The sequence below is a fragment of the Arachis hypogaea genome, chromosome 17 (assembly GCF_003086295.3).
Source record: "Arachis hypogaea cultivar Tifrunner chromosome 17, arahy.Tifrunner.gnm2.J5K5, whole genome shotgun sequence".
Classification (NCBI taxonomy): Eukaryota; Viridiplantae; Streptophyta; class Magnoliopsida; order Fabales; family Fabaceae; genus Arachis; species Arachis hypogaea.
This window is the reverse complement of record NC_092052.1, coordinates 41,978,403-42,003,674: the sequence shown is the minus strand read 5'-3', so window position 1 is coordinate 42,003,674 and position 25,272 is coordinate 41,978,403. Positions and strand designations below refer to the sequence as shown.

The 25,272-nt window shown below is 37.3% G+C and overlaps 1 non-coding gene across 1 annotated transcript; it reads right to left on the bottom strand.

Annotated features, from left to right (window-relative positions):
* Nucleotides 1–10,566: 10,566 nt before the first annotated feature.
* Nucleotides 10,567–10,674, bottom strand: LOC112768168 (small nucleolar RNA R71). Its single transcript, XR_003185606.1, has one exon. It is a non-coding gene; the product is annotated as a small nucleolar RNA R71 (small nucleolar RNA).
* Nucleotides 10,675–25,272: the final 14,598 nt, after the last annotated feature.

Here is a 25,272-nt window from a genome sequence, read left to right as displayed (position 1 = left end):
TTAAAGTCTAACTGTTTGTAATACAATCATATGTTAATTTTTTAGGTTCATGATTATCATGTTAGTTTTTCCCTTACACTATTATATTTGTAATTATAATAATGTTGAGTTATATTTTTCGAGATGGTAAAGCAACTTGAAAATAGTCTTTGGTCCAACATTTTTATAGTGGATATGATTGATGACATGTCATCATGTCTTTTTTTTTTTTTTATACTTTTTCATGCAAGAAATTGATGATTAGTGCTTAAATATTGAATGCTATTGTGCTTAAATGGTATATTTCTTTGATCTTTTGATTTTATAAATCTTGTAGGAAATAAGTAGAAAAAGAAGCAAAAAAGCACAAATTAAGCCCAAAAAGAGAAAAGAAAAATTTTGGGGCACACTTTGAAGTTTGAGCACGCTTTGGAATCTTAGGCCACACTTTTAAAAGTGTGGCCCATGACCATGAAGCCCTGGCATTAGTAACATGATACATATGCATTAATGCCTTATGCATGCATTATCATGAATTAATAACTAAAGCATGCATGCATTTAATTATTAATGCCTTATGCATGCATTATCATGAATTGATAATTAAAGCATGCATGCATGAAACATTTATTATTAATGCCAATTGGCAAATCATGCATTACTAAGTAATATAATAAAGTAAATGAAAGCATGCATGCATGAAACATTTAATTATTAATGCCAATGAATGAACGCTAACGTTAAATGAATGAATGAACCAAGGCGTTAAATGAATGAACGCTAACGTTAAGTAATTGGCATTATTAATTAAAGCCAATGAAAGCATGCATGAACCCTTTATTAGTAATGCCCAATTGGAAAATGAACGAATAAAGCTTTACGTTGGCATTACTAAGTAATATAATTAAAGCATGCATGCATTTAATTATTAATTCCAAATGAATGAAATAAAAGCAAAGTTAAAGCAAGGAAGCAACGTTCATTAAGCAAGAGAGCACTAGCATTCATTAAACAATGAGCGTTCACTTTGGAAGTGAACGTGGCATTCACTTTCTTACCTTTTGTGTGAATTTCAAGTTGGGAGAGGAAGCTCGTGTTGGCTATACACACTAGGAGCGCTCAAATACTCAGCATAGCGCTCACTAAGTGAACGTTGGGCAAGGAAACAAGCGCACTAAGGGTAGCGCTCAACAAAGCAACTGAGCGCTTAAATAGCGAGCGCCAAGTGAGGAAGGCGCGCCAAAGAAGCCAGCGCTCAAAGAGTGAGCGTGGTGTTCAATAATTGAGCGCTAGGGGAGGCAACATGCGCACCAAAGGCATGCTGAAGGAGTGAACGGGGTGTTCACTTTGCCAACTGAACGCTCCACTGAGAGCATCAATTAAGCATGCATCCTGACCCACTTCTACAAGGCCAAACCAGCAAAAGCCCCAAAGCAAGCAAAGCCCATTGACATGACTCAAAGACACAAGAAACAGTTAGATTAGGAATTTCATTTGAATTGTAATTTGTTTTCAATTTCAATTTCATTTTCATTTTGTAAAGCCTATATAAAGGCATCAGTTTCATTTCATTAGGAGTTAGGCAGGCTCTGCTAGAGAGCAATAGGAGTAGGAGTAGGATTAGAATAGATGACTCTCTTTGATACACATTTATTTTTCTGCACTTTACATTTCAAGTATTGAATTCAATTTAGTTTATGCAATTTACATCTTACTGCAATTCTGTTCTTCTGCACTTTCACATTTCTATTTCCCTTGAGCTTGATTTACTTTTCTATAAGTCTACATTCTGTAACTTTACATTTGAGCTTGCTGTGATCTGAAATTACTTTTCATGCAATTTACAATTCCTGCAGTTGTCTTGAGTTTTTGATTTACTGCCTCTTTAATTTCCAGCACCCATTTCCCTTTACATTTGATGCAATTTACGTTTCTTGCTCTTTAAGATTTAGTCACTTTACTTTCTGCAATTTAAATTCCCTACAATTTACATTATGTTATCTAATTTTCATTCAATTCATCACTGTCTGCTTGACTAAACCGATCACTCACTAAAGTTGCTTGATCCATCAATCCCTGTGGGATCGACCTCACTCTTGTGAGTTATTACTACTTGATACGACCCGGTACACTTGCCGGTGAGTTTGTGTGGAATCGTTTTTCTCTCATCAAGTTTTTGGCGCCGTTGCCGGGGATTGATATAGATCGACAATGATTAAGTGGGTGAGAGGTCTAGATTAAGCATTTTCTTTGTTTTTGTTCTTTTAATTTTCTGTTTTAAGTTGATAGCAAGGTGTTTGAGTTATTGCCTCACTAAGAAATTCTCATCTGTGACATGAATTTCAATTTTCATTGGTGATGTGTATTACAAAATTCAAATAGAGTTCAATTCATCTTATGATCAAACAAATTTCATGGGATATTACCCACCATCACCAATCTCTAATGGTGGCTGGGAATATCACCAAGAAAATACAAATTCTGAGCACTCCAATCAATGGAGATATGCTTCAAAACCACAAGATGAGCAAGAGAATCATATGAGATATTTCCCACCACCACAAAATGATTCAAGTTATTATTCTAATGGTGGCTGGGAATATCACCAAGAAATGATAGATGATGAAGCAATTCACATGAGATATGATCTAGAACCACAAGATGATTTATGTCATTACCCTCATAGTGACTGGGCATATCAACAAGAGTGTGAACAATCAATTGAAATGAATTTCCTCCCAGAGCCACAAAGTGAATCACACTGTTATGACACTGACACAAACTATGGCTGGGAAGGAAATTTTAATGCTCCATATGACACTCATCAAGAGAAATTATTACTGGAGTGTGCTTTCAATAAATTTATGCAAAATTGTCCCCCAATGCTACAAGATGATCCACACTGTGATGAGTTCAACAATTCTTCAAGTTGTGCTTGGGAGGATCAAAATCAGAGAGCACTCAATGTGTCATACTCCATTAATCAAGAGCCATCATCACTTGAGCAAATCTTCAATTCATTCATGCTAAATTGTCCAACCTCACCTCTCAATTCTCCACTTGAAAATTTTTCATCACTTGATTTTGTCTCAACACAAAGCCTCCCTCAAGATCTGTACAACTCATTTCACCAACCACAAAATTCATTCCACTACACAGAAAAATCATCTCAACAGTCACAAAACTCATCTCATAACTCACAAGATTCATTCCATGCCACTCAAAATAACCTCACCACAACACATCCATATCCACAAAATTTCTCTCAACCTTCATCTTTTGAGCTAGTATCTGAAGATCCCTTCAAAAGTCCAGGGAATTGTTGGAAAGGCAAGAACAATCCTGGAGAGAACAAGAAATCCTCCTCCAAAGGATGGATGAGCACTTGGAAAAAATGAGGAAACACTCAGAACTGCTAAACAAGGAAGATGAAGACCAATTGGTGGATGTGAAGGAGGAAATAGAAGAACAAGAAGAAGAGGTCTCTGTGTCAAGTGAATTTTTAGTAAAGAAGGAAGAGGTAGTGGAGGTAATTGAACCTGAGGTTGCATATCTACAAATGTCACTTGAGATGAAAAGGGAACATGAAAACTCACAACCCTCACAAACTTCCCTGAACTAAAATGTCTCAGCACTTGAATCCATGATTGAAAGATATGAAGAGGAGATGAAGAAATCTTGGGAAGATCAACAAACCTCCTCCATAAAAGTGCTATTAAATCAAATATTGAGTGCAAAAGAGGAAGTAGAAGAACAAGAAAGTGAGGAAGACAATCAAGGAAGTTCACACTCAATTGAAGCAGAGAAGTGCATAGAGGAAGGGCTCATGGAACCACCAATTCAAGAGGCTCTTGATGAAGAAAATATTCCAACAATCACACAACCACCAAGTCTTGATATCCAAGGAGTGAAGGCAACTAACAAGAGCACCGAGAAGAGGATTGTGACCAAGATACCAATGACAACATTCAAGAAAAGGTCAATTGCAAACAATCCTACCCCTGATCCAGCAAGCAAGCTCAAACAAGCAACTTACAAGAGAAAGCTTGCTGAGGAGAGACCAAAACAGGGGACACTAGCTGGTTCATCTCTCCCCTTGAGGTCATTCCTCTTAACAAACTGGAAGAAGAGAAAGAAAGTGAAGAATAACATGTCAAGCTAATGACATTAAAAGAGCGCTTGTTGGGAGGCAACCCAACCTTACGTAACATTTCATTTATCTGCTTGGTTTATTTTCTTTCTTTACTTTGTTTAAATTTCAATAAATTGGCATATGATTACATTCTAAGTTTGGTGTTGCCCTGCAACAATCTGTTTTCAATCTCTATGGATGATTGCATCAATTCTAAATTAAAATTGTCACACTAAGTTTCTAAGTTTGGTGTGCCACTTAATTCTCTATGCAAGTCATTCAGCAACACCACTTGTCTTCATAATCATAATGCCTCTGCAAAGTTATCTTTCTTTTGGTTTAACATTTTTATTGTTATCTTTGTTTTAGTCAATTCTTTGTTTTTTTATGCTTTCATTTATTTTGCACCTTAACTGTTTTTGTTAAATACCTCACCAAGAAATCCTTATTCATAACAGATTCTTTGCTTGGTGATTGTATTTAACATATAATAGTTCCCTTTGTTTAGTTTTAGTTCAAATAAATTGACATAGGATTGCATTCTAAGTTTGGTGTTACTATGCAACAAAATTTGCTTCTAATCTTTACTGGATACTTGCATCAATTCCAAGTGAAAGTGTCACACTAAGTTTGGTATGCCACTCATTCTTTATGCAATGTATCATGCACACCCTCTTATTTTTGCAATCACAATGTCTCTGTTTCTCTGTGCCTTCATGGTTATCTTTAATTTTTCTTGCTTAAAACACATGTACTACTAACATTTCATTGTGTAAGACACTCATGATCCATTTTAGACCCCACCACTATTGTTCTAATTGTTGCTTAAGGATGAGAAAGCATTCTAAGTGTGGCGGAGGGGAAGAATAGGAGGAAAGGGACAACAACAAGGAAGATGAACTACAAGGTGGTAACGCTCCTTTCTCCTCCTACTTACTTCCAGCACTGTAAATTGCATGATTGTCTTTATCTTCTCTGTATGCACATGTGTGTATGAATAAGCATAGCCTGAATTTTGATTTGTAACATCTTGCTGTGACACTATGATTACCATCTTGAATTTTGTGAGTTCAAAAATAATAAATCATCATGATCATAAACAAATAAGGAATTAAAGAAGAATTTAGCATGGGCATACAAGTATTGGAAGGCTAGTATGATTAATTATTGCTCAATTGCATTATATTTTATTTAATTGAAGTTTTCATCTAGGACATTTTATGAAATTTTTGAAATCATGAAAACCTTGAAGAAGCAATTGCAAGTTAAGGCAAGAAAAGAAAAAGGGAAAGAATGAGAAAGTTGAAGGCTCTAAGTACCAATGACAATTCATTTGTTAAGTACTTGTGGTATTTATGTATCAAGCAAAAATCTTGAAAACAAAACACTTAGAGTTAAGGTTAGGCTCAACTGCAAAAGCACTCCCTCAAGGCTCAAGGCTCTGAGCATCAATAATTAGAGAGTAAAGAAAAGAAACAAATGAGCTTAAAGAAGTCCTCTAATTAAATGCTTGTGGTGCTTGTGTATCAAGTTGTAATACTTGAAAACAAAGCATTTAGAGTCGTAGCTTTGTTATCAACTCATGGGGCAAAGCACCCAAAAGGAGAAGCTAATAAGAGAATGAAAAGCTTGTTTCAAAGAAGAAACATAAGGAAAAGATTTCATAAAATGAGCTAGATAGAAGCATCAATCATTTACATTTTTTTTGTGATTGTAGCATGCATAGAAAACTAGCCAACCATGAACATTGAATTGCTATTCTTCTTACCTTGGACTGTCAATCTTTATTGCATGATTCTTTTCTTAAGGTTTAAGTTTGGTGTTGTGATGACATGTCATTATGTCATGTTTTTTTATGCTTTTTCATACAAGAAATTGATTATTAGTGCTTAAATATTGAATACTTTTGTGCTTAAATGGTATATTTCTTTGATCTTTTGATTTTATAAATCTTGTAGGAAATAAGTGGAAAAAGAAGCAAAAAAGCACAAATAAAGCCCAAAAAGAGAAAAGAAGAATTTTGGGGCACACTTTAAAATTTGAGCACGCTTTGGAATCTTAGGCCACGCTCATGACCATGAAGCCCTGGCATTAGTAACATGATACATATGCATTAATACCTTATGCATGCATTTAATTATTAATGCCTTATGCATGCATTATCATGAATTGATAATTAAAGCATGCATGCATGAAACATTTATTACTAATGCCAATTGGCAAATCATGCATTACTAAGTAATATAATAAAGTAAACGAAAGCATGCATGCATGAAACATTTAATTATTAATTCCAATGAATGAACGCTAACGTTAAATGAATGAATGAATCAAGGCGTTAAATGAATGAACGCTAACGTTAAGTAATGAGAGGATAATTTATACCCTTTTTAGCATTGTTTTTACATAGTTTTTAGTATGTTTTATTTACTTTTTATTATATTTTTATTAGTTTTTATGCAAAAATCACATTTCTGGACTTTACTATGAGTTTGTGTGTTTTTCTATAATTTCAGGTATTTTCTGGCTGAAATTGAGGGACCTGAGCAAAAATCTGATTCAGAGGTTGAGAAAGGACTGCAGATGTTGTTGGATTCTGACCCTCCTGCACTCGAACTGGATTTTCTAGAGCTATAGAAACCCAATTGGCGCGCTCTCAATTACGTTGGAAAGTAGACATCTTGGGCTTTCCAGTAATTTATAATAGTCTATACTTTGCCCAAGATTTGATGGCCCAAACTGGCGTCTAAACGCCCACCAGAGACCTTTTTCTGGCGTAAAATGCCAGAACTGGCACCAGAATTGGAGTTAAACACCCAAACTGGCATCCAAGCTGGTGTTTAACTCTAGAAATGGCCTATGTATGTGTAAAGCTCAATGTTCAGCCCAAGCACACACCAAGTGGGCCCCGGAAGTGGATTTCTGCACTATCTGCACTTAGTTACTTATTTTCTGTAATCCCTAGTAACTAGTTTAGTATAAATAGGACTTTTACTAGTTGTATTCGGATGGTTGGAACCCTCTCTTCACTTTTATGTTACCTTTTGGAGGCTGGCCATTCGGCCATGCCTAGACCTTTTTCTCTTATGTATTTTCAACGGTGGAGTTTCTACACCCCATAGATTAAGGTGCGGAGCTCTGCTGTTCTTCATGAATTAATGCAAGTACTATTATTTTTCTTTCAATTCATGCCTACTTCTTCTCCAAGATAAACTCTTGTACTTAATTCAGTTAAGTCAGAATGAAGGGGTGACCCGTGACAATCACCCACTATCTTCGTTACTCGCTTGGCCAAGATCCGCGTGCCTGACAACCACAAGCGGTCTACATGATGTTCAACGTAGTCATTGGATGACAGCCGGAGTATATTCTCTTGGGTCTCTGATCCGTGATTTGCATCGTCTCTCCTGACAACAGAGCATCCGAATCTAAGATTAGAACCTTCGTGGTATAGGCTAGAACCATTGGCAGCATTCCTGAGATTCAGAAAGTCTAAACCTTGTCTGTGGTATTCCGAGTAGGATCTGAAAAGGGATGACTGTGACGAGCTTCAAACTTGCGAATGTTGGGTGCAGTGACAGTGTGCAAAAGGATAGAGAGATCCTATTCCGACGCTAGTGAAAACCGACAGAGGATTAGCCGTGCGGTAGCTGTACCTGGTATTTTTCATCCGAGACAAGAAATCCGATAGTTGATTAGCCGTGCAGAGGCTGTACCTGGTATTTTTCATTCGAGAAGATCATACAGCTTGCCATGGAAGGGAGCACGCATGATTGGAAGAAGGCAATAGAAAAGCAGAGGTTCAGAAGCAACGAAGCATCTCCAAACGCTTATCTGAAATTTCCCCCAATGAATTACATAAGTATCTTTATTTTATTTTATGTTTTATTTATCTTTTAATTATCAAAACCTCATAACCATTTGAATCCTCTTGACTAAGATTTACAAGATGACCATAGCTTGCTTCAAGCCGACAATCTCCGTGGGATCGACCCTTACTCACGTAAGGTATTACTTGGACGACCCAGTGCACTTGCTGGTTAGTTGTGCGGAGTTGTGAAAAGTGTGAATCACAATTTCGTGCACCAAGTTTTTGGCGCTGTTGCCAGGGATTGTTCGAGTTTGGACAACTGACAGTTCATCTTGTTTCTTAGATTAGGTAATTTTATTTTATGTTTAAGCTTTTTATTTTTAATTTCGAAAAATTCAAAAAAAATTGTGTTCTTCAGAATTTTTAAGAATGAATTCTAGAACTTCTTGAGATATGTTGAAGCCTGGCTGGCTGTTAAGCCATGTCTAATCTTTTGGACCGAGGTTTCCACTTTCCATTGTAGAAAGGACATGTCTGTATTTGTTATGCTAAAGCTTGGCTAGCCATTTGGCCATGTCTAATTCTTTTGGACCGAAGCTTTCGACTAACATTGCATGAATCCTGGAATTCTTATTAAAAATTTTGAATTTCTTATTTCTCTTTTTCCAAAATAATTTCGAAAAAAATACAAAAAAAATTAATAAAATCATAAAACCAAAAAAATTTTATGTTTCTTGTTTGAGTCTTGTGTCAAATTTTAAATTTGGTGTCAATTACATATTTTTAATTTTTCTTGAATTTTAAAAAATTCATCATATGTTCTTGATCTTCAAGTTGTTCTTGATGATTTTCCTTGTTTGATCTTTAATTTTTCTTTTTTTGTGTCTTTTCTTGTTTTTCATATGCATTTTCGAATTCATAGTGTCTAAACATTAAAAGTTTTTAAGTTTGGTGTCTTGCATGTGTGTCTTTTCTTAAAAATTTTCAAAAGTATGTTCTTGATGTTCATCATGATCTTCAAAGTGTTCTTGGTGTTCATCTTGACATTCAAAGTATTCTTGCATGCATTAGTTGTTTTGATTTTAATTTCTTATTACTTGTGTCATTTTGTTGTTTTTCTCTTTCTTCATTAATTCAAAAAAAATAAAAAATAATATCTTTCCCTTACTTCACTCATAAATTTCGAAATTTTGGGTTGACTTAGTCAAAAATTTTCAAAATTTAGTTGTTTCTTGTTAGTCAAGTCAAAATTTCAATTTAAAAATTCTATCTTTTCAAATCTTTTTCAAAATCAAATCTTTTACATTTTTCTTTCATGTTTTTCGAAAATTCTTCAAAATAAAGTTTTCAAAATCTTTCTCTTAATTCTATTTCATAATTTTCGAAATTATTGCTAACATTTAATGTTTTGATTCAAAAATTTCAAGTTTGTTACTTTCCTGTAAAGAAAGGTTCAATCTTTAAATCCTAGAATCATATCTTTTAGTTTCTTGTTAGTCAAGTCATCAACTTTAATTTTCAAAATCAAATCTTTTTAAATTTTTTTTTTCAAATCTTTTTCAAAATAAATTTCAATCATATCTTTTTCAAAATTTAATTTCAAAATCTTTTTCTAACTTTTTATCTTTTAAAAAATTTGACTTTCAAACCTTTTCAACTAATTACTTGATTTGTTTGTTTTAATTTTAAAAAGTTTACTATTTCTTATCTTTTTCAAACCACCTAACTACTTTTCTCTCTCTCTAATTTTCGAAAACCACTAACCACTTTTTCAAAATTTATTTTAATTAACTAATTATTTTAAATTCTAATTTTATTTTATTTCTTTTCTTAAAATTTCGAATTCTAACTTAATTAAAAATATTTTTCTTCTCCCTCTTTTTAAAATTCGAATACTCCCTCTCTCCTCTCTTTCTATTTATTTAATTATTTACTAACACTTCTCTTCTACTCATAATTCGAATCCCTCCCTCTCTCTGTGTTCGAATTCTTCTTATTCTCTCTCTACCTCATTCTTCTATTCTTCTATTCTTATACTAAAAGAATCTCTATACTGTGACATAGAGGATTCCTCTTCTCTCTTTATTCTCTTCTTTTTCATATGAGCAAGAACAAGGATAAGAACATTCTTGTTGAAGCTGATCCGAAACCTGAAAGAACTCTAAAGAGGAAGCTAAGAGAAGCTAAAGCACAACACTCTGGAAAGGACCTTACAGAAATTTTAGAAAAAGAAGTAGACATGGCAGCCGAACCCAATAACAATGGTGGGAATGCAAGGAAGGTGCTTGGTGACTTTATTGCACCAACTTCTGACTTCTATGGAAGAAGCATCTCAATTCCTGTAATTGGAGCAAACAATTTTGAGCTTAAGCCTCAATTAGTTTCTCTAATGCAGCAGAATTGCAAGTTTCATGGACTTCCACTGGAAGATCCTCATCAGTTTTTAGCTGAATTCTTGCAAATCTGTGACACTGTTAAGACCAATGGGGTTAATCCCGAGGTCTACAGACTTATACTTTTCCCCTTTGCTGTAAGAGACAGGGCTAGGATATGGTTGGACTCACAACCTAAAGAAAGCCTAAACTCTTGGAAAAAGTTGGTCAATGCTTTCTTGGCCAAATTTTTTCCACCTCAAAAGTTGAGCAAGCTGAGAGTGGAAGTCCAAACCTTCAGACAGAAGGAAGGTGAATCCCTCTATGAAGCTTGGGAAAGATACAAGCAATTGATCAAAAGGTGTCCTTCTGACATGCTTTCAGAATGGAGCATCTTATGTATATTCTATGATGGTCTGTTTGAATTGTCCAAGATGTCATTGGACCACTCTGCTGGTGGATCTCTTCATCTGAAGAAAACGCCTGCAGAAGCCCAGGAACTCATTAAAATGGTTGCAAATAACCAGTTCATGTATACTTCTGAAAGAAATCCTGTGAATAATGGGATGACTCAGAAGAAAGGAGTTCTTGAGATTGATAATCTGAATGTAATATTGGCTCAGATTAAAATATTGACTCAGCAAGTCAATATGATTTCTCAGAATCTGACTGGAATGCAAGCTGCATCCGGCAGTACTAAAGAAGCTTCCTCTGAAGAAGAAGCTTATAACCCTGAGAATCCTACAATGGAAGAGGTGAATTACATGGGAGAATCCTATGGAAACACCTATAATCCTTCATGGAAGGATCAACAGAAGCCTCAACAAGGCTTCAATAATAATAATGGTAGGAGAAATAGGTTTGGCAATAGCAAGCCTTTTCCATCATCTTCTGAGAAACAGATAGAGAATTCTAAGAAGAGCCTCTCTGACTTAGCAACCATAGTCTCTGATCTATCTAAGACCACTCTCAGTTTCATGACTGAAACATGGTCCTCCATCAGAAATTTGGAGGCACAAGTGGGTCAGCTGAGTAAAAGAGTTGCTGAAACTCCTCCTAGTACTCTCCCAAGCAATACAGAAGAGAATCCCAAAAGAGAGTGCAAGGCCATAACTATAGCCAAAATGGCCGAACCTATAGAGGAGGAAGATGCAGTGATTTTCAGTGAGGAAGACCTCAATGGACGTCCACTGACCACTAGGGAGTTCCCTAATGAGGAACCAAAGAAATCCGAGGCTCATACAGAGACCATAGAGATTCCACTGGACTTACTGTTGCCATTCATGAGCTCTGATGAGTATTTCTCCTCTGAAGAGGATGAAGATATTGTTGAAGAAAAAGTTACTCAGTATCTAGGAGCAATCATGAAGCTGAATGCCAAGTTATTTGGTAATGAGACTTGGGAGGTTGAACCTCCATTGCTCATCAATGAATCGAATGCTTTGGTTCAACTGAAATTACCTCAGAAGAAACCGGATCCCAGAAAGTTCTTAATACCCTGTACCATAGGCACCATGACCTTTAAGAAAGCTCTGTGTAACCTGGGGTCAGGAATAAACCTCATACCACTCTCTGTAATGGAGAAACTAGGGATATTTAAGGTGCAAGCTGCAAGAATCTCACTAGAGATGGCAGACAAATCAATGAAACATGCTTATGGACTTGTGGAGGATGTCTTAGTAAAGGTTGAAGGCTTTTACATCCTTGCTGATTTCATAATCCTAGACACTGGAAAGGATGAGGATGAATCCATTATCCTTGGAAGACCCTTCCTAGCCACAGCAAGGGTAGTGATTGATGTGGATAGAGGAGAGTTAGTCCTTCAATTGAATGAGGACTACCTTATGTTTAAGGCTCAAGGATCTTCTTCTGTAACCATGGAGAGGAAGCATGAAAAGCTTCTCTCAACACAAAGTCAAACAGAGCCCCCACACTCAACTTCTAAGTTTGGTGTTGGGAGGCCACCATTAAGCTCTGAGTCTCTGTGAAGCTCTCTAAGAGCTCACTGTCAAGCTATTGACATTAAAGAAGTGCTTATTGGGAGGCAACCCAATGTTATTTAATTATGTTTAATTTTGTAGACATTTGTTTTCCATTGTTATTTTATGTTTTCTTTAGGTTGATGATCATGTGAAGTCATAAAAACAGCTGCAGAATTAAAGCAAAATAAAAAACAGCATCAAAAACAGCATGGTGCACGAAATTGTGATCTCTGGTAACGGTGCCACAAACCTAATACGCACGTTCATAATCTCAATTCTTTTTCACAACTCCACACAACTAACCAGCAAGTGCACTGGGTCATCCAAGTAATAAACCTTACGTGAGTAAGGGTCGATCCCACGGAGATTGTCGGCTTAAAGCAAGCTATGGTCATCCTTGTAAATCTCAGTCAGGAAGATTCAAATGGTTATGGGATTTGATAATTAAAATATAAATAAAATATAAAATAAGATAGAGATACTTATGTAATTCATTGGTGAGAATTTCAGATGAGCGTATGGAGATGCTTTGCTCCTTCTGAATCTCTGCTTTCCTACTGCCTTCATCCAATCATTCATACTCCTTTCCATGGCAAGCTGTATGTTGGGCATCACCGTTATTAATGGCTACATCCCATCCGCTCAGTGAAAATGGTCCAAATGCACTGTCACCGCATGGCTAATAATATGTCGGTTCTCACTCATGTTGGAATAGGATCCATTGATCCTTTTGCGTCTATCACTACGCCCAACACTCGCGAGTTTGAAGCTCATCACAGTCATCCCTTCCCAGATCCTAGTCGGAATACCACAGACAAGGTTTAGACTTTCCGGATCTCAGGAATGGCCGCCAATAATTCTAGCTTATACCACGAAGACTCTGATCTCACGATCAGGAGGCTAAGAGATACACGCTCAATCTAAGGTAGAACGGAAGTGGTTGTCAGGCACGCGTTCATAGGTTGAGAATAGTGATGAGTGTCACGAATCATCACATTCATCATGTTGAAGTGCAAACTAATATCTTAGAATAGGAATAAGCTTGAGTTGAATAAGAAAATAATAGTACTTTGCATTAATTCATGGGGAACAGTAGAGCTCCACACCTTAATCTATGGGGTGTAGAAACTCCACCGTTGAAAATACATAAGTGATAATGGTCCAGGCATGGCCAATGGCCAGCTTCCAAGGTCTAGGGACTAAACGTCCAAAGATGGTCAAAAAGACAAAAGACCAAAGAAAAAAGACCAAAGACCAAAGACAAAAGACAAAATACCTGAAATAAATCACTAAAAGTAGTTTTTATGCTAAACTAGTAGCTAGGGTTACAGAAGATAAGTAATTGATGCAGAAATCCACTTCCGGGCGCACTTGGTGTGTGCTTGGGCTGAGCATTGAGCTTTCATGTGTAGAGACTCTTTTTAGAGTTAAACGCCAGGTTGTAGCCTGTTTCTGGCGTTTAACTCTGATTTGCAACCTGTTTCTGGCGTTTAACTTCAGAATAAGGCAGGAAGTTGGCGTTTGAACGCCAGTGTGCGTCATCAAAACTTGGGCAAAGTATGGATTATTATATATTGCTGGAAAGCCCTGGATGTCTACTTTCCAACGCAGTTGAGAGCGCGCCAATTGGGTTTCTGTAGCTCCAGAAAATCCATTTTGAGTGTAGGGAGGTCAGAATCCAACAGCATCAGCAGTCCTTCTTCAGCCTCTGAATCATATTTTTGCTCAAGTCCCTCAATTTCAGTCAGAAAAACACACAAACTCATAGTAAAGTCCAGAAATGTGATTTTTATTTAAAAACTAATAGAAATATATTAAAAACTAAATAAATCATACTAAAAACTACTTAAAAACAATGCCAAAAAGCGTATAAATTATCCGCTCATCACAACACCAAACTTAAATTGTTGCTTGTCCCCAAGCAACTGAAAATCAAATAGGATAAAAAGAAGAGAATATACTATAAATTCCAAAATATCAATGAACTTAGCTCCAATCAGATGAGCGGGACTAGTAGCTTTTTGCCTCTGAACAGTTTTGGCATCTCATTATATCCTTTGAAGTTCAGAATGATTAGCATCTATAGGAACTCAGAATTTAGATAGTGTTATTGATTCTCCTAGTTCAGTATGTTGACTCTTGAACACAGCTACTTTATGAGTCTTGGCCGTGGCCCTAAGCACTTTGTTTTCCAGTATTACCACTGGATACATAAATGCCACAGACACATAACTGGGTGAGCCTTTTCAGATTGTGACTCAGCTTTGCTAGAGTCCCCAATTAGAGGTGTCCATGGTTCTTAAGCACACTCTTTTTGCTTTGGATCACGACTTTAACCACTCAGTCTCAAGCTTCACTTGACACCTTCACGCCATAAGCACATGGTTAGGGACAGCTTGGTTTAGCCGCTTAGGCCAGGATTCTATTCCTTTGGGCCCTCCTATCCATTAATGCTCAAAGCCTTGGATCCTTTTTACCCTTGCCTTTTGGTTTAAAGGGTTACTGGCTTTTTCTGCTTGCTTTTTCTTTCTCTTTCTCTTTCTTTTATTTTCGCCATTTATTTTCACAAGCCTTGTTTATTCACTACTTTTTCTTGCTTCAAGAATCAATTTTATGATTTTTCAGATTATCAAATAACATTTCTCCTTTTTCATCATTCTTTCAAGAGCCAACAATTTTAACATTCATAAATAACAAATTCAAAAGACATATGCACTGTTCAAGCATTCATTCAGAAAACAAAAAGTATTGTCACCACATCAATATAATTAAACTAATCTCAAGGATGAATTCGAAATTCATGTACTTCTTGTTCTTTTGTAATTAAAAACATTTTTCATTTAAGAAAGGTGATGGATTCATAGGACATTCATAGCTTTAAGACATAGACACTAGACACTAATAATCATGTAGTAAGACACAAACATAAATAAAACATAAAGCATAGTAAACGAAAAATAGAAAAATAAAGAACAAGAAAATTAAAGAATGGGTCCACCTTAGTGATGGCGGCTAGTTCTTCCTCTTGAAGATCTTATGGAGTGCTTTAGCTCCTCAATGGCTCTTCCTTGCCTTTGTTGCTCCTCCCTCATAGCTCTTTGGTCTTCTCTAATTTCATGGAGGAGGATGGAATGCTCTTGGTGCTCCACCCTTAGTTTTCCCATGTTGGAACTCAATTCTCCTAGGGAGGTGTTAATTTTCTCCCAATAGTTCTGTGGAGGAAAGTGCATCCCTTGAGGCATCTCAGGGATTTCATGATGAGGAATTTCCTCATGCTCTTGTTGAGGTCCATGAGTGGGATCTGTTGTTTGCTCCATCCTCTTTTTAGTAATGGACTTGTCCTCTTCAATGAGAATGTCTCCCTCTATGTCAATTCCAGCCAAATTGCAGAGGTGACAAATGAGGTGAGGGAAGGCTAACCTTGCTAAAGTGGAGGACTTGTTAGCCACCTTGTAGAGTTCTTGAGGTATAATCTCATGAACTTCCACTTCCTCCCCAATCATGATACTATGGATCATGATGGCCCGGTCTATAGTAACTTCAGACCGGTTGCTAGTGGAAATGATTAAGTGTTGGATGAACTCCAACCATCCCCTAGCCACTGGCTTGAGGTCATGCCTTCTTAGTTGAACTGGCTTGCCTCTTGAGTCAATTTTCCATTGAGCTCCTTCCTCACATATGTCTATGAGGACTTGGTCTAACCTTTGATCAAATTTGACCCTTCTAGTGTAGGGGCGTGCGTTTTCTTGCATCATTGGCAAGTTGAACGCCAACCTTACATTTTCCAGACTGAAATCTAAGTATTCCCCCGAACCATTGTAACCCAATTCCTTGGATTCGGGTTCATACTTTGATCATGGTTCTTAATGATCCATGCATTTGCATAGAACTCTTGAACCATTAAGATCCCGACTTGTTGAATAGGATTGGAGAGAACTTCCCATCTTCTTCTTCTAATCTCATGTCGGATCTCCGGATACTCACTCCTTTTGAGCTTGAAAGGGACCTCAGGGATCACCTTCTTCTTGGCCACAACTTCATAGAAGTGGTTTTGATGGACCTTTGAGATGAATCTCTCCATCTCCCATGACTCAGAGGTGGAAGCAATAGCCTTTCCTTTCCTCTTTCTTGAGATTTCTCTGGCCTTAGGTGCCATTATTGGTTATAGGAAAAACAAAAAGCAACGCTTTTACCATACCAAACTTAAAATATTTGCTTGTCCTCGAGCAAAAGAAGAAGGAAAATAGTAGAAGAAGAAGAAAATGGAGGAGATGGAGGGGAAGTATGTATTCGGCCAAGGGGGGAAAGAAGTGTTTGTAATGTGTGAAAATAAGGTAGAGTTGAGGGGTTTAATAGGGTTGAGGGAAGGGTTGGGTTTCGTGTGTTGGGGTTGGGTTTGGGTGGGAAAGGATTTTGAATTTGGAGGTAGGTGAGGTTTTTGGAGAAGAGTGGATGGATGTGAGTGGTTAAGGGTATTTGGGGAAGAGTATTATGAAAGGGTATGAAGAGGAGAGAAGAAGAGGTGGGGTAGGCGGGGATCTTGTGGGTCCACAGATCCTGAGGGGTCAAGGACTTAGCATCCCTGCTCCTTTTAGGCGTGCAAAACGCCCTTAGAGTGCACTTCTAGCGTTAAACGCCAGGTTGCTGCTTGTTTCTAGCGTTTAACGCCAGCTTTTCTCCCTTCATTGGCGTTTAACGCCAAGTTGGTGCTTGTTTCTGGTGTTAAACGCCAGACTGTAGCTTGTTTCTGGCGTTTAACACCAGCTTGATGCTTCTTTCTGGCGTTAAACGCCAGTCTGATGCTTCTTACTGGTGTTTAAACGCCAGTAAGTTCTTCCTCCAGGGTGAGCTATTTTTAATGCTGTTTTTCATTCTGTTTTTGATTTTTCAGTTATTTTTGTGACTTCACATGATCATCAACCTAAAGAAAACACAAGATAACAATGGAAAATAAATAGATATAATTAAATAACATTGGGTTGCCTCCCAACAAGCGCTTCTTTAATGTCAATAGCTTGACAGTGAGCTCTCATGGAGCCTCACAGATAATCAGAGCAAGGTTGGGGCTTCTCAACACCAAACTTAGAGTTTGGTTGTGGCCTCCCAACACCAAACTTAGAGTTTGAATGTGGGGATTTTGTTTGACTCTGTATTGAGAGAAGCTTTTCATGCTTCCTCTCCATGGTTACAGAAGGAGAACCTTGAGCCTTGAATACAAGGTAGTCCTCATTCAACTGAAGGACCAACTCTCCTCTGTCAACATTAATCACAGCTTTTGCTGTGGCTAGGAAGGGTCTGCCAAGGATGATGGATTCATCCTAATCCTTCCCAGTGTCTAGGATTATGAAATCAGCAAGGATGTAAAAGTCTTCAACCTTCACTAGCACTTCCTCTACTAGTCCATAAGCCTATTTCATGGATTTGTCTGCCATCTCTAGTGAGATTCTTGCAGCTTGTACCTCAAAGATTCCCAGTTTCTCCATTACAGAGAGTGGCATGAGGTTTATCCCTGACCCCAGGTCACACAGAGCCTTCTCAAAGGTCATGGTGCCTATGGTACAAGGTATGAAGAATTTTCTGGGATCCAGTTTCTTCTGAGGTAATGTCTGCCTCAGTAATGCACTCAGTTCATTGGTGAACAAGGGGGGGAGGGGTTCATCCTCCTAAGTCTCAGTACCAAATAACTTGGCATTCAGCTTCATGATTGCTCTTAGATATTTAGCAACATGCTCTTCAATGGTATCTTCGTCCTCTTCAGAGGAAGAATATTCATCAGAGCTCATGAATGGCAGAAGGAAGTTCAATGGAATCTCTATGGTCTCTGTATGAGCCTCAGATTCCTTGGGTTCCTCCAAGGGAAACTCCTTTCTGTCCAGAGGACGTCCCATGAGGCCTTTCTCACTGTGACTCACGTCCTCCTCACTCTCTCCAGGTTCGGCCATGTTAGTCATGGTTATGGCCTTGCACTCTCTCGAGATTTTCTTCTATATTGCTTGGGAGAGTACTGGGAGGAGTTTCAGTAATCTTCTTACTCAGCTGACCTACCTGTACCTCCAAATTTCTAATGGAGGACCTTATTTCATTCATGAAACTTAGTGTGGTCTTGGATAGATCAGAGACTATGGTTGCCAGGCCAGAATGGCTCTGTTCAGAATTCTCTATCTGTTGCTGAGAAGATGATGGAAAAGGCTTGCTATTGCTAAACCTATTTCTTCCACCATTATTATTGAAGCCTTGTTGAGGCTTCTGTTGGTCCTTCCATGAGAAATTTGGATGATTTCTCCATGAAGGATTATAGGTGTTTCCATGGGGTTCTCCCATGTAATTCACCTCTGCCATTGCAAGGTTCTCAGGATCATAAGATTCTTCTTCAGAAGATGCTTCTTTAGTACTGTTGGATGCAGCTTGCAATCCATTCAGACTCTGAGAAATCATATTAACTTGCTGAGTCAATATTTTATTCTGAGCCAATATGGCATTCAGAGTATCAATTTCATGAACTCCCTTCTTCTGAGGCGTCCCATTGTTCACAGGACTCCTCTCAGAGGTTGATGAGCGGATAATTTATACGCTTTTTGGCATTGTTTTTAGTATATTTTTAGTAGGATCTAGTTAATTTTAGGGATGTTTTTATTAGTTTTTATGTTAAATTCACATTTCTGGACTTTACTATGAGTTTGTGTGTTTTTCTGTGAATTCAGGTATTTTCTGGCTGAAATTGAGGGACTTGAGCAAAAATCAGATTCAGAGGTTGAAGAAGAACTGCTGATGTTGTTGGATTCTGACCTCCCTGTACTCAAAGTAGATTTTCTGGAGCTACAGAACTCCAAATGGCACGCTCTCAACGGCGTTGGAAAGTAGACATCCAGGGCTTTCCAGAAATATATAATAGTCTATACTTTGCCCGATTTTAGATGATGCAAAAGGGCATTGAACGCCAGTTCTACGTTGCAGTCTGGAGTTAAACGCCAGAAACACGTCACAAACCAAAGTTGAACGCCAAAAACACGTTACAACTTGGCGTTCAACTCCAAAAGAAGCCTCTACACGTGTAAACTTCAAGCTCAGCCCAAGAACACACCAAGTGGGCCCCAGAAATGGATTTATGCATCAATTACTTACTTCTGTAAACCCCAGTAGCTAGTTTAGTATAAATAGGACTTTTTACTATTGTATTTACATCTTCGGATCATCTTTGATTAGTTTTATGCTATCTTAGACTTTGGTGAAGGCTGGCCATTCGGCCATGCCTGGATCTTATCACTTATGTATTTTCAATGGTAGAGTTTCTACACACCATAGATTAAGGTGTGGAGCTCTGCTGTTCCTCATGAATTAATACAAAGTACTACTGTTTTTCTATTCAATTCAACTTATTTCGCTTCTAAGATATCCATTCGCACTTCAACATGAATGTGATGATCATGACAGTCATCATCATTCCCTATGAACACGTGCCTGACAACCACTTTCGTTCTACCTTAGATTGAATGAGTATCTCTTGGATTCCTTAATCAGAATCTTCGTGGTATAAGTTAGAACCCATGGATGGCCATTCCTAAGATCCGGAAAGTCTAAACCTTGTCTGTGGTATTCCGAGTAGGATCTGGGAAGGGATGGCTGCGACGAACTTCAAACTCGCGAGTGCTGGGCGTAGTGACAGACGCAAAAGGATTAGTGGATCCTATTCTAGTATGATCGAGAATCGACAGATGATTAGCCATGCAGTGACAGCGCATTGGACCATTTTCACTGAGAGGACAAGATGTAGCCATTGACAACGGTGATGCCTTACAGAAAGCTTGCCATGGAAAGGAGTAGGATTGGTTGGATGAAGACAGCAGGAAAGCAGAGGTTCAGAGGAACGAAAGCATCTCTATACGCTTATCTGAAATTCTCACCAATGAATTACATAAGTATCTCTATCCTATTTTATGTTTTATTTACTATTATTATTCGAAAACTCCATAACCATTTAATATTCGCCTGACTGAGATTTACAAGATGACCATAGCTTGCTTCATACCAACAATCTCCGTGGGATAGACCCTTACTCACGTAAGGTTTTATTAGTTGGACAACCTAGTGCACTTGTTGGTTAGTTGTATCAAAGTTGTGACAAATTATGAATTAAGATTAGAGCACCAAGTTTTTGGAGCCATTATCAGGGATCACAATTTCGTGCACCAAGTTTTTGGCGCCGTTGCCGGGGATTGTTCGAGTTTAGACAACTGACGGTCCATCTTGTTGCTCAGATTAGGTAATTTTCTTTTTGTTTTATTTTCAAAAAATTTTCAAAAATCTTTCAAAAATTTCTCATCTGTTTTCGAAAATTATTCTAAATTTTTAAGAATGAATTCTAGTGTTTCATGAAGCATGTAGAAGCCTGGCTGGCTTAAAGCCATTCTAAATTCATTTGGACTGAGGCTTCCAAGTCATCATTACAAGAGCAAGCTAGTTGTTGCTAATCAAATTTGTTATTGCATGCCTGATTTATATCCTAAAGCTGGCTGGCTAGTGAGCCATGTCTAACCCTTGGATTGGAGCTTTAGGCTAACATTGAAAGATTCCTGGAATTCGTATTAAAAATTTTTGAATTTCTTTTTTTCTTTTTCCTAGATGTTTTTCGAAAAAAATATACAAAAAAATCCAAAAAAAAATTTAATTAATAAAATCATAAAAATAAAAAAAATATTTTATGTTGTTTGTTTGAGTCTTGAGTCAATTTTTAAGTTTGGTGTCAATTGCATATTTTTCTTTTTCTAAAAATTTTTTTCGAAAATTCATGCATTCATAGTGTTCTTCATGATCTTCAAGTTGTTCTTGGTAAGTCTTCTTGTTTGATCTTGATGTTTTCTTATTTTGTGTCTTTTGTTCTTTTTCATGTGCATCTTTGCATTCATAGTGTCTAAGCATTAAAGATTTTTAAGTTTGGTGTCTTGCATGTTTTCTTTGCATAAAAAATTTTTCAAAAATATGTTCTTGATGTTCATCATGATCTTCAAAGTGTTCTTGGTGTTCATCTTGACATTCATAGTGTTCTTGCATGCATCATGTGTTTTGATTCATAATTTTCATGTTGTGAGTCAATTTTTATGTTTTTCTCTCTCATTATTAAAAAATTCAAAAATAAAAAAATATATCTTTCCCTTTTTCTCTCATAAATTTTCGAAAATTTGAGTTGACTTTTTCAAAACTTTTTAAAATTTAGTTGTTTCTTATGAGTCAAATCAAATTTTCAATTTAAAAATTTTATCTTTTTCAAAATCTTTTTTAAAAATCATATCTTTTTCATTTTTCTTATTTATTTTCGAAAATTTAAAAAAAATATTTTTTTAAAAATCTTTTTCTTAATTTTACATCATATTTTCGAAAATATCATCAACAATTAATGTTTTGATTCAAAAATTTCAAGTTCGTTACTTGCTTGTTAAGAAAGATTCAAACTTTAAGTTCTAGAATCATATCTTGTGATTTCTTGTGAATCAAGTCATTAATTGTGATTTTAAAAATCAAATCTTTTTCAAAACTAATTTCAATCATATCTTTTCAAAAATATATTTTTATCTTATCTTTTTCAAAATCATATCTTTTTAATCATATCTTTTCATATCATATCTTTTTCAAATGTCTTTTCTAAGTTCTTATCTTATCTTTTAAAAAATTGATTTTCAAAATTTGTTTCAACTAACTAATTAACTTTTTACTTGTTTCTTATCTCTTTCAAACCTACCTAACTAACTACCCCTCTCTAATTTTCGAAAATACCTCCCTCTTTTTCAAAAATTCTTTTTAATTAATTAATTGTTTAAATTTTAATTTTAATTTTAATTTTATCTTAATTTTCGAAAATCATTAACTCTTTTTCAAAATTTATTTTTCGAAATTCCCTCTCTCCAATCTCCTTCTATTTATTTATTACTTACTAACACTTCTCTTCATCTCATATCTCTGCTCTCTTCACCCTTGTGTTTGGATTCTCCTTCCTTCTCTTTCCTTACATTACATTCTTTTCTTCTTCTACTCACACAAAGGAATCTCTATACTGTGACATAGAGGATTCCATATTTTCTTTGTTATTCCCTTCTTTGTCATATGAGCAGGAGCAAGGTCAAGAACATTCTTGTTGAAGCAGATCCTGAACCTGAAAGGACTCTGAAAAGGAAACTAAGAGAAGCCAAAATACAACAATCCAGAGACAACCTTACAGGAATTTTCGAACAGGAAGAGGAGATGGCATCTGAAAATAATAATAATGCAAGGAGGATGCTTGGTAACTTTACTTCACCTAATTCCAATTTACATGGAAGAAGCATCTCAATTCCTACCATTGGAGCAAACAACTTTGAGCTGAAACCTTAATTAGTTTCTCTGATGCAGCAGAACTGCAAGTTTCATGGACTTCCATCTGAAGACCCTTTTCAGTTCTTAACTGAATTCTTGCAGATCTGTGATACTGTTAAGACCAATGGGGTTGATCCCGAGGTCTACATGCTTATGCTTTTCCCGTTTGCTGTAAGAGACAGAGCTAGAACATGGTTGGACTCACAACCTAAAGATAGCCTGAACTCTTGGGATAAGCTGGTTAAGGCTTTCTTAGCCAAGTTCTTTCCTCCTCAAAAGCTTAGTAAGCTTGGGAGAGATACAAGCAACTGACCAAAAAGTGTCATTCTGACATGCTTTCAGAATGGACCATCCTAGATATATTATATGATGGTCTGTCTGAATTAGCTAAGATGTCATTGGATACTTTTGCAGGTTGATCCATTCACCTAAAGAAAATGCCTGCAGAAGCTCAAGAACTTATTGACATGGTTGCTAACAACCAGTTTATGTACACTTCTGAGAGGAATCCTGTGAGTAATGGGACGCCTCAGAAGAAGGGAGTTCTTGAAATTGATGCTCTGAATGCCATATTAGCTCAGAATAAAATATTGACTCAGCAAGTCAATATGATTTCTCAGAGTCTGAATGGAATGCAAGCTGCATCCAACAGTACTCAAGAGGCATCTTCTGAAGAAGAAGCTTATGATCCTGAAAACCCTGCAATAGCAGAGGTGAATTACATGGGTAAACCATATAGAAACACCTATAACCCCTCATGGAGAAATCACCCAAATTTCTCATGGAAGGATCAACAAAAGCCTCAACAAGGCTTTAACAATGGTGGAAGTAACATGTTTAATAGCAAGCCTTTTCCATCATCAACTCAGCAAAAGACAGAGAGTTCTGAGCAGGATCCATCTAGCTTAGCAAACATAGTCTCTGATCTATCTAAGGCCACTTTAAGTTTCATGAACGAAAAAGGTCCTCCATTAGAAATTTGGAGGCACAAGTGGGCCAGCTGAGTAAGAAGATCACTGAAACCCCTCCAAGTGCTCTCCCAAGCAATACAGAAGAAAATCCAAAAGGAGAGTGCAAGGCCATTGATATAACCATCATGGCCGAATCCAAGGAGGAAGGGGAGGACGTGAATCCCAAGGAGGAAGACCTCCTGGGACGTCCAGTGATCAATAAGGAGTTCCCCTCTGAGGAACCAAAGGAATCTGAGACTCATCTAGAGACCATGGAGATTCCATTGAACCTCCTATGCCATTCATGAGCTCTGATGAGTATTCCTCTTCTGAAGAGAATGAGGATGTTACTGAAGAGCAAGTTGCCAAGTTCCTTGGTGCAATCATGAAGCTGAATGCCAATTTATTTGGTAAAGAGACTTGGGAAGATGAACCTCCCCTGTTCACCAATGAACTAAATGCATTGGATTAACTGAGATTGCCTCAGAAGAAACAGGATCCTGGAAAGTTCCTAATACCTTGTACCATAGGCACCATGACCTTTGAGAAGGCTCTATGTGACCTTGGGTCAGGAATAAACCTCATGCCACTCTCTGTAATGAAAAAACTGGGAATCTTTGAGGTGCAAGCTGCTAGAATCTCATTAGAGATGGCAGACAATTCAAGAAAAGAGGCTTATGGTCAGGTAGAGGACGTGTTAGTAAAGGTTGAAGGCCTTTACATCCCTGCTGATTTCATAATCCTAGACACTGGGAAGGAAGAGGATGAATACATCATCCTTGGAAGACCCTTCCTAGCCACAGCAAGAGCTGTGATTGATGTAGACAGAGGAGAATTGATCCTTCAACTGAATGAGGACAACCTTGTGTTTAAAACTCAAGAATCTCCTTCTATAACAATGGAGAGGAAGCATAGAAAGCTTCTCTCAGTACAGAGTCAACTAAAGCCCCCACAGTCAAACTCTAAGTTTGGTGTTGGGAGGCCTCAGCCAAACTCTAAGTTTGGTGTTGAACTCCCATATCCAAACTCTAAGTTTGGTGTTGGAAAGTCTATAAAATTGACCTGATCACCTGTGTGGCTCCATGAGAGCCCACTGTCAAGCTATTGACATTAAAGAAGCGCTTGTTGGGAGGCAACCCAATTTTTATTTATCTAATTTTATTTTTATTTTTATTGTTCTTTCATGTTTTATTAGGTTCATGATCATGTGGAGTCACAAAATAAATAGAAAAATTAAAAATAGAATAAAAAATAGCAGAAGAAAAATCACACCCTAGAGGAAGGACTTACTGGCGTTTAAACGCCAGTAAGGAGCATCTGGCTGGCGTTCAATGCCAGAACAGAGCATAGATCTGGCGTTGAACGCCAGAAACAAGCAGCATCCTGGCGTTCAGACGCCAGAAATGCACACTGAGGAAAGCTGGCGCTGAACGCTAGAAACAAGTATAGAACTGGCGTTCAACGCCAGAAACATGCCGCATCTGGGCGTTGAACGCCCAGAACAAGCATCAATTCGGCGTTTAAACGCCAGAATTGCATGCAAAGGCATTTTACATGCCTAATTGGTGCAGGGATGCAAATCCTTGACACCTCAGGATCTGTGGACCCCACAGGATCATCTCAGCATCTGTGAACCCCACAGGATCCCCACCTACCTCCACTCATACTCTTCCCTCTTCTCTTTCATCCTCTCTTCCCAATA